Source organism: Amblyomma americanum, chromosome 11, assembly GCF_052857255.1.
Source record: "Amblyomma americanum isolate KBUSLIRL-KWMA chromosome 11, ASM5285725v1, whole genome shotgun sequence".
NCBI lineage: Eukaryota > Metazoa > Arthropoda > Arachnida > Ixodida > Ixodidae > Amblyomma > Amblyomma americanum.
Genome location: NC_135507.1, coordinates 19,231,226 through 19,241,229, shown reverse-complemented (window position 1 = coordinate 19,241,229; position 10,004 = coordinate 19,231,226). Strand labels below are relative to the sequence as shown.

Genomic DNA, 10,004 nt, shown 5'->3' with positions numbered 1-10,004 from the left:
ACGTCTGCTCGGTTTAACTCCGTTAACTTCTCTCTTCGGCAGCCTCAGTCGAGGACCACTCTTCCCGACATGGCCTCTCTAATGTTATCACATTAATAATAAAAGACGGCTCAGTAGCACTGTCGTGTAGTTCGATCTGTTGTCCTTTAAAAGCAGAAAATAGCCTGCCTGTGCATCCGACTCATCCAGCTCACGCCCAGAATGTTTCAATATCAGCCACATGTACAGAGGCCCGTCTCATTGCTTTCCTCGGCTTCTCCTTTCATCATCGAGGGCCCTGAACCTCTAGAATACTATCGACCCGGATATTTCCTCGGTATCGCAGGTGGAAAACAGGCGGAAGACCTTCCTTGACTGCTTGATATCGGGGTAAAAGATGACACAGATGACTGAAGCACCGGCCCTTTCTATGATCACAACGATAATCACACCAGTCACGCGTTAAAAGAAACTGTGGGATTCCGACCGTAATTTTTCACGCACCCTCATCTGAATATGCGTTCCGGGTAGCTCTGGCCACCGACCTTGAAGAATACGGCATCGCAGACCCGCTGCAGTGGCTGGCTTAAGTGGGACTCTAGAAATTACACTAATTATTTCATTTCTCAGCACTCTGTTATCTTGATAGGGCGAATCGCGTCTGGTGTCTTGTAGCACTCTCCTCGCCAATGTATTCCGCCACTGATACTATGTCTGTTATCATAGCACAGACAATCCAGAGGTTTCCCCATTGCACCATGCACTTGTCTGGGTCGTAATGCTTTGTCGAAAAACAACCAGATTCATACATCCTAACAGAACGTCTGTTGTAGAAGCTCTAAACAAATTGGGTCAGGGGCTTCAGAATTATTTTGCCCAGCAGGACTCTTAACACACCAACGACGTGCGAGGACACGAGTGCTTTGTTATGTGACCTTTTCCCAGCACGGTGTCGCAGCTGGAAGTTCAGCCGCGAAATTTATGTTCAGCAGCTGTGTGCCGTAGCCACGGCGCCACAGCTGCGAGCTTTAATAAATTACTCGTAGCCTCAACAGAATAGATATTTAAAAAACGGTAACAGTAGACGAAAATGAGTGCTTTATAAAGCTCACCGTCAGCTAATCTACGTAGGATCTTCTTGTTAACAATATGGGCTTGGCCCGTGGCTCAATAATACTCAGGGAAACGTGCGAAGTGATCAGTTCACCATCTTGAAATCGCAGTGCTTTTGACTTGAAGCATAGAGTGTAATTACACATTGCAGGGCCTCGAAGGATAGAAAAGTTTAGTGCTGTTTTAGTTCCTGCAGGATGTATTAAATTCTAGGAGGCCTATAGAAAGGTAAGTGTTCTTAGTGTGCGACATCTGTATGAGTAGAGTAATGTAAAGGATATAAGAAATATTGCTGTTGTCCTCTCGATCGGGTGAACGAATTACACAAGCGACTGTTAAACGCTAATTGTACAAGTGCTCAGAGATGGGACCTTTCGTTGAGCGAGATGTGTATCACAACTCGATATCTTTCAGTTAAACAATGCCTAAAGCCTTGTAAAACGATTAAAGCTGCAGGAGCATCCACTGCTTCACCAAGGAGGAATAGAAAGCTTCTTCAAATCAGCGCTAAGGTAAAAGGTAAATTGCCTTTACCTTCACTATTAGCACTGTTAGTTTGGAGACTCACTGCGACCGTTAAAAAGCTCAAAAGATCATGAGCGATTACTCTTTTGTCCTAGACACTGGCAAAAATAGCATCGAAATGACTCGCTCTGTAAAGCACGTATGCATAATATCTATGAACAAGATATCAGCTACAGGTTCTGCTGATGGCTTTAAGGCACGACACTGGTCAGCGCTTAAGCCTATGTCCTGAGATAAGCGTACATTTCAACGCAATATGCAGAACACGCGTTGCGTAACTTGCAGTATAAGTGGCTTCTCTCGGCATGTGCTGCTATAGAAGCAGCACCCGATAGGGATTTCCTGAGAGCACCATGACGCCTCGTTTAACGAACTTCAAGACTGGAGAGCACGAATCGAGTTTAGACCGGCTCGATCGTTGCCTGTCCATAAATATTTGGCTAAAGGACTTCAAGTTGCCGAATATAACTCCGGTTCATGGCTAAAAATCATATTCGAAGGTGTGCTGGGAGTTCTCGGCAGCAGACTCCCATCATCTCTAGATATCGCAACAGCAGCTACAGCATTACGCGAAACGATAGCGATAACTACAACCGATGGAAAGTCATTTCGGTGCTCTTCAGGTGCAACAAAATCCATACAAGGAAACATCTAGGCAAAATCTTGTGGTGTAGAAAGCGCTAGGTCGCACTCGTGGTTGATATTTTGCTGGCATACATGCGGGAACGAAAGTTAGAACGCATAAAGGACATTTGTGGATATATTTGATAGTGAGTAATTTGACATTCCCGCTAGTCCAGAGCACTCCGTTACGGCGCTGGTTTCCCCTTTCTTCTTTGCACAACAACCTTTATCTTCTGTAGCAAGAGCTACACTGGGCTACCAGTCGAGCAATTCGCGGTGCATGGGAGAAGCCAGTTGTGCGCATGCGCCGTTACCATGGCAACCGGAGAGGAGCAAGGTGCGGCGTGCGCTTCGCCGTCGGCGCGGCCACGCGCCCGCTCAACCGTCGGAGCCTATAGTGTAACGTCACGCGGATGAGCAGTTCTGCGCATGCGCCGATACCATGGAAACCAGGGAGACCCCACAGCTGCGCAGCGTTCTTCGTCGCCGCCTCGCCGCATGCCACTCTATCACCCGAACCGCGGCGGAGATGTAGTGGGCGTCTGTATCACAAAGTTTGACATGCATGCAGAGAAAGAGAGGCCAGGCGCTGCTAAACGGCGGTATAGAAAAGAGAAGATCAACTCTTCCGATCCTGAGGTTATCGCCTGGCAGTTGGCTTGAACCAAATAAGAACGCTGGAATCTGTGTATACGTGAAACAAGGTATCACCGCCGTCAGACATCTCCCATCGATCGCGGTGAATGGTGACGGCTTCTGGAGATCGGCATTATCATCCAAGGAGTCTACGTGGCACCAGGAACATCGGTCAAGAAGACGATTGATGTGGTTGCCACGTGTATACCAACCTACGGCACGGTTTCACAGTTGTGTGTGAATTTGGGTGATTTCAACAGGAAACACCCTATTGAAAAATGTGTACAGGTTTTAATAGGAGACAAATAGGATTATGACACATTTCGTTTAACATTATAGGATGAAGCTTCCAAAGCGATTCAGCCTTTGAGTGACTCCTTAGTGGTGGGCTCCGTATAACTACCGTTACCCGTGGTTAATTACCGTGCACTTACATCACACAGTGCAGGCAAGTCGTGGGTTCGAGCCCGCCCACTACTGTAGCAGTTCGATGGAGGAAAAATGTGAAAATTCCGTGTACTGCACATTGTTAGTGCCCGTTAAGAACCCCAGGTGGTCGAAATTATCCGGAGCCCTCCACTACGGCGCCCCTCATAGACTGAGCCGCTTTGGGACGTCAATCCTATAAAGCCAAACCAAATGTGTCATAATAATATTTGCTGACCCGTTCCAACCTATACACATTTTTCAGTAGGGCAGGACTCTCTTAGTCAGTGTATGAAAGAAATGTTTGACTTTAATTTAGCTTCGGACTCTCACGTCCAGACTACACAATGGGGAACTGCTATAGACCTTGTATGCGAAAGAGACTCCACCAAATCAAAATACTGTATAGACAAAAATGAGACCGCTGCATGCTACTTCGCAGATCATCGGGCAGTCCTCGTCTCTGTCAAGCAAAATGAATAAAAGGTGTATCTACCAAATGTCTCTCATTGCTAAACATACAGTGGCCGCAACAAACTCAGCCAGGGAAACGTACCTCTCGCTGCGTATACCCTGGCATAGCCGAGCTAAGCCACTGCCAATTTTCCCAACACTGCTTTGTTGAGGCTTCCACCGAGAAGTGAGACAGTCACTGTGTCTGATTTCCTCTGAACCAATGTTGATTTTTTTATAATTGTTGACCTACAATGAGATCTGTTACTGCGCCTTTGCTCATACCTCACTTTCTTCAGTCTTCACGCATCTTTCCGTTCCAAGTCCCTGATATGATCGTGCGAACACACGTGCGTTGAAGTAACCATGTTGCAAAAAAAGTCAATTTTGGACATTTTGCTGGTTTTTTTTCCGCATACTTGGAATGAAGTAATGTAAAGACTTTTTTTATTTGAAGCCACTGAAAAAAAAAAATTGTTACAGTTTATTCTTCAAGAACTGTGCTTTTGTAACATAAAATAACTATAGTTTTCGTTATCATAGACGCCCATTATCTAAATACTGAATGAATTTGGAAGAAACGGGACGCGAGACACACCGGTTTTGACACATACAAGAGACACCTGAAACCAAAGTACTGTGGAAAAACCCAGGTCGTTATCTGTACGACTAGGTAAACCAAAACTTCTCCAATTGAAGTTGCATAGGCCGTAAGGCTTAGTGGTGCTAATTTGCAGTTTTCGAGAATCATCGCAACGGTGCCAACAGCATAATGCCAAGTACACGTTCTACGATGGAGGTAATACAAGCTCATTTCTGTTTTATGCAAATCTTGGTTTGAAAATCTACTAAAATGTGAGCAGGTAACGTTTAGGGAGATCCAGGATAGTGTCGACGTGTGCCCGACGCGCATCCTGAAACCGAACATGCCGTAATCTTCTACGCCCCCTTTCACCACTTCCAGAAGGCCATCATCGCCCCCTCATCAGTTCAGGGCTTTCATAACGAAGGCAGTCGGCCCCCTGTTCCTTATAGAGCAATACGAGGAAAATGACTGGAAGCACTTAAGACCGCTTACGTGTTTTGAATGCAAAAGCACTGCTTCGTCGTGAGCTCGGTTGCCAGGTTGATTAAAGATTCCTTCCTTTCTGATGACACACCTACTCATTAGCACACAGTCGTAAGGAAACGCGTACACTAGTATCACCATTATTCGTCAAGAAGTACGCTGTTCTGCAAAAAGCCGCCTAGCTTGCTCCCCTATCTGGATGCATGTGTGTGCCTCCCAGACTTTTGATGTCTTGGAAGGACGGGTCATGCAGGGGTATGGTGGCCTGGTGTTTTGTGGCGTAAACGTGCTTAGATTTTTCTTTTCGGCACTATTTTGATGCAACAAAGAAAAAAAAAGTCTTGTGTCCTATATGGGTTGCGTGCTCACCACCCCATCTGAAGGTTGGTTCTATTCCCGGCACTTTCGGAGGAATTTTCGTTTCTTCTTGCCTGTAGATGTCATTATCTTATGGTCTACTGCTGACGTCATGCGAGAGCATGGTGACGTCAATGAGAAATTTCGCGCCATGGACGGCGACGGACGCTGGCTTTTGTGCTAATGGGACATACGCTTTCGTAATTAAAATGAACGCTGCCTTGTTCTGCACTCACCCGAGGTGACTCTACAGGGGACGCTGTCCTTATTATTCCTGGCTGTGAAGAATGCCTCGAGGCTATACTTCCTGGCTTTCTTTATGGAAGCTGCTAGCCTCATTATGGTGGCGTCTTCGAACAGTCTAACTGGTTTTTCTTGGCTCTCGACAGATGGAGATTTGATACGTAGAGAATCTATAGGTTGCAGCAGACATATCCTTCTGATTAAAATTCCTCACGGAACCGCAACCGAACGATATTTATTCTCAGAAATAATTCCGTTTAAAAGCAGCGTCCCGGATTTGAGCAGCAACTAGCTAAATTGTGACACTCGGTCTACGTTCGCACTATTGTGGGAGGGATTCAACACTCTTCAAAGTGTGCTCTACTCGGGCGCTTCTGCTCTACAGAAAGTCGTCCGGAGGGGGACCCAGAGGCGAATCTCTTTCGAATTCGACTGTACAAGAAACTTGTAAAGCTTGAAAACATATTGAACGTTCTCTGGGAAAATTTAAGCCTCTTGAGAAGGCCACGAGAGTGCCAAGAGAAGACTCATGTTTCCTCTCCTTGGGTAGGTTCGTGATGATCCAGTGCGATAAAAACTCTGCAACTTCTTAAGATCTAAATTTGTGCTGAAACGTAATGCTGTTGTTCAGGAGCTGCATCGATCGCAAAAGCCAAGGGGATGTACTCTTTTAGGATCCGAGTTGCTCACCAGGTTTCTGCTCGACGGGTGCGGCAACGCTTCTAACCCGACTCGGGTGAAGGAGGAGGGGTCCCGCGAACCACGCAATGGCAGGAACGACTTAGGGTTGCTTGATTGAGAATGGGAGCAAACGTGGTTTCCATATACCTAATTTTACTTGTGCATGCATGTACTTTTACATGTACATTTAGAGCATGCCTGCGTTGATTGTAATTACAGCTAAGCGCCTAAACCTCACCATTTAAAAGCTAAATATAAAAAATTGTAAGGGCCACTCAAGCTCAGCCTTGAGGGTATGACGCGATAGCGTAATAGGTTAATTACCATATATGCAAAAGGGCATTCTCTAATTTACATTTATAGGTCCGTGGGAGTTTATACACCCCTCCCGGCGCAGTAGTGCCCGGCGCGGAGGGGTGTGCAGCGGTAGTGCGGTATGCAGCAGTAGTGCAGCGTTTAAGCGATGAGCCACTGCCTTGCGATGGCAGGTGCTCCTAGCGATGGGCCTTGTGCGGCCCATGTAGCTTTTCCCGAGCGACCGATCATTATTTTTTTTTTCAATTTATTTCTTTCATTCTGAGTTACAGAAACCGGAACAAAGGCAAAAGGCAAGAAACCTCACCAAGGCCTCCGCTCCGTATGCTGTCAGCAGACAGGCATCAGAAACATACAATTAATTCCCTTTTCAGGGGATAAAATGGATAAAACAAGCAACACTGAACGGCAATAAATGCTAGCAAAAAACAAGAACTACGTATAGAACTACAAATAGAACAAGAACTACATATAGAACTACAATTGCGAACAATTGATTCCCTCTTTAGGGGACAAAAGGGATAAAACAAGCAGCACTGAAAGGCCATAAATGCTAGCAAAAAAACAAGAGAAATAAATCAAATGAATTCAATGTTTTTTTGCAATATTACATTCTTAAGGAACTTTTTGCGAGTTGGCTTGCTGAAACAAACTAGTTTTTCAGTCCCATTTAGTAGAGACGGTATTTGGAACTGTACGTGTTGCCTACCGTAGTTTGTCCTGACTGTAGGGATTTTTCTGCTATGTGTGCGGAAGCAGTACTCTGCAGCGGGATTTGCTGCGCAGTAAAGACTGGTTCTAAACATGTTTCAATAGCCTAAAACAGTATAATTGATTAGCCTTTATCAGGGAATACTTTCTGAATAATGTATCTGTCGGTAAATATTGTGGTTGCCCGTGGTAGTTCTCAAATATGCGCAGGACTCATTTTTGTAGAGTAATCAGCTTATGAAAATTGCCCTGCGTGGTTTTTCCCCAGATTAGCGAGCAATATAAGACATTCTGGAGTGCAAAAGCGTATAATAATCGAGGTTCTAAGCGATTTTCGTACCAATGGGCTTAGTTTATAAAGACAACATACTGCCTTACTTAACTCGGCCGCCAGTTTCGACACGTGAACGGTCCATGACAAGGTGTCCTGAAACCACACACCCAAAAATTTTTGTACCTTAACCCGCTCTAGACACACACCATAAAAATTAAGCTCAATGATTGTTTTATTTATGGGTGCGAATATCATGTACTTTGTCTTGCTTGTATTCAGCTGCAAGTTATTCTTGTTAAGCTGCGTTTTTATGGAGGAAAAACGCTAAGGCACCCGTGTGCTGTGCGATGTCAGTGCACGTTAAAGATCCCCAGGTGGTCGAAATTATTCCTCCACTACGGCACCTCTTTCTCCCTCTCTTGTTTCACTCCCTCCTTTATCCCTTCCCTTACGGCGCGGTTCAGGTGTCCAACGATATATGAGACAAATACTGCGCCACTCTCTTTCCCCAAAAAACCAATTATTATTATTATATTATTATTATTATTATTATTATTATTATTATTATTATTATTATTATTATTATTATTATTATTATTATTATTATTATTTAGATGTCCACCAAGATGTGAGAAAGGTACTGCGATATTTCTTCACTTAATAGCCATTTCAGTTTCAGTTTATATTGCTCGCTCAAAATTGTAGGAGCACCAGCTGAAGTGCTAGCAGCATTTAGTGCATCACTTGAAACTTGGATATACGTCACTTCAAAGGACACCCGCAGTTGTTAAAGTACAATTGAAAGCATTACAAAATATTTCTTCCTATTGATGGCAATTTAAAGCTACGGTTTAGTAGCAATTTGATGTGCCACAAGTTGCGCAAATTAGTTAGGCTTCCTTTTCTTCAGCAGGCTTCGAAAATGAGCAAAAAGCCGATTTGTACCTTACTGCTTCAGATGTTTAAAGTCTAAATCAAAGGCGGTATAACTGTTTTGCTTCTCGGTGGAAACCGCAATCGTGTCGCGAGGGCTGGGAGGAAGGTGATGGTGAAAGAGGAAAGAGAGAGAAGTATGATAGTGAAGGGCTCGGAAATGAAAATGAAAATTGGTTTGGGGGGAAAGGAAATGGCGCAGTATCTGTCTCATATATCGTTGGACACCTGAACCGCGCCGTTAGGGAAGGGATAAGGGAGGGAGTGAAAGAAGAAATGAAGAAAGAGGTGCCGTAGTGGAGGGCTCCGGAATAATTTCGACCACCTGGGGATCTTTAACGTGCCCTGATATCGCACAGCACACGGGCGCCTTAGCGTTTTGCCTCCATAAAAACGCAGCCGCCGTGGTCGGGTTCGAATTCGGGAACTCCGGATCAGTAGCCGAGCGCCCTAACCGCTGAGCCACCGCGGCGGGTCCGCCGCAATTAATAATAATAATAATTGGTTTTTTGGGGAAAGGAAATGGCGCAGTATCTGTCACATATATCGTTGGGCACCTGAACCGCGCCGTAAGGGAAGGGATAAGAGAGGGAGTGAAAGAAGAAAGCAAGAATTAGGCGCCGTAGTGGAGGGCTCCGGAATAATTTCGACCACCTGCGGATCTTTAACGTGCACAGACATTGCACAGCACACGGGCCCCTTAGCGTTTTGCCTCCATAAATATGCAGCCGCCGCGGTCGGGTTCTAACCCTGGAACTCCGGATCAGTAGCCGAGCGCGCTAACCACTGAGCCACCGCGGCGGGGATATAAATATTGACTAAGCTTTATTTGGTGCCCTGTGCTCGGACTTAAGCGATCACTTTCCCATTACTAGTGCAAAAGCACTACTTCACGGGACCAAACCCAACCAAGAATCTTGTGAATTGCATGACTTTGAGGGCGCAGAAATAAAATCAATATTGCCGCGACTGTGTATCGAACCCGCGGCGGCGTGACCATATCAGCTTCGCTGGCCACTGCTCGAGAGCACTACGCTCTCGCCACAGCCTCGTGTTATGGTTGCCCTCATACAATGGCACATGCCCACGTAGGGGGATTGGCCAAGAATTGGGGGGCACAGAGAGTTTTTCAGATAAATATTTCCTGGACGAAAATAAAATTAATGCTGAGGAAGGAAGAAGTAAACAAAAAGGAACAGCGCAATGAAACGGGAAATGCATAACGCACGCAGGAGAACGATACTGATGTTTATAGCCTAGTGGTTAAATTATAATGATAATTGTAAGAATAAAAATAGTATTGAAAAAAATTAAAAAATGAAATTACCAAGGTAGCCGGTTTGATTCCATTAAAAAAATTTGGACGGCAGTAAAAACAGACTTGTGGCTGTACCCAAGTATGGTGGCTCCAAGCGACAATATGACTCTGGTGCTCAAACAAATGCCAAGCTGTTGTAGTGGTTGCTCTAAAAACCGTCTTCTCATCATGTTGTACCGGCGACAAAACAACAAAAAATTGTCTATGGTTTCGTGCTCACCAGAGAATACGCAGACGGGGTTAAGCGCCAACCGAGACCTGTGCAAATAAAAATTTAAGGGTGGGATCCGGCAGCGGAGCCTTGATAGAGATACCTCAAGCTGCCGTGAATGGCATGATTGCCTGCT

General features: G+C 45.2%; 1 protein-coding gene across 1 annotated transcript in view; it reads right to left on the bottom strand.

Annotated features, from left to right (window-relative positions):
* LOC144111058 (uncharacterized) overlaps positions 1 to 10,004 on the bottom strand; it is a 98,492-nt gene that overhangs the window by 83,986 nt on the left and 4,502 nt on the right. The gene's annotated exons all lie outside the window — the stretch shown is intronic.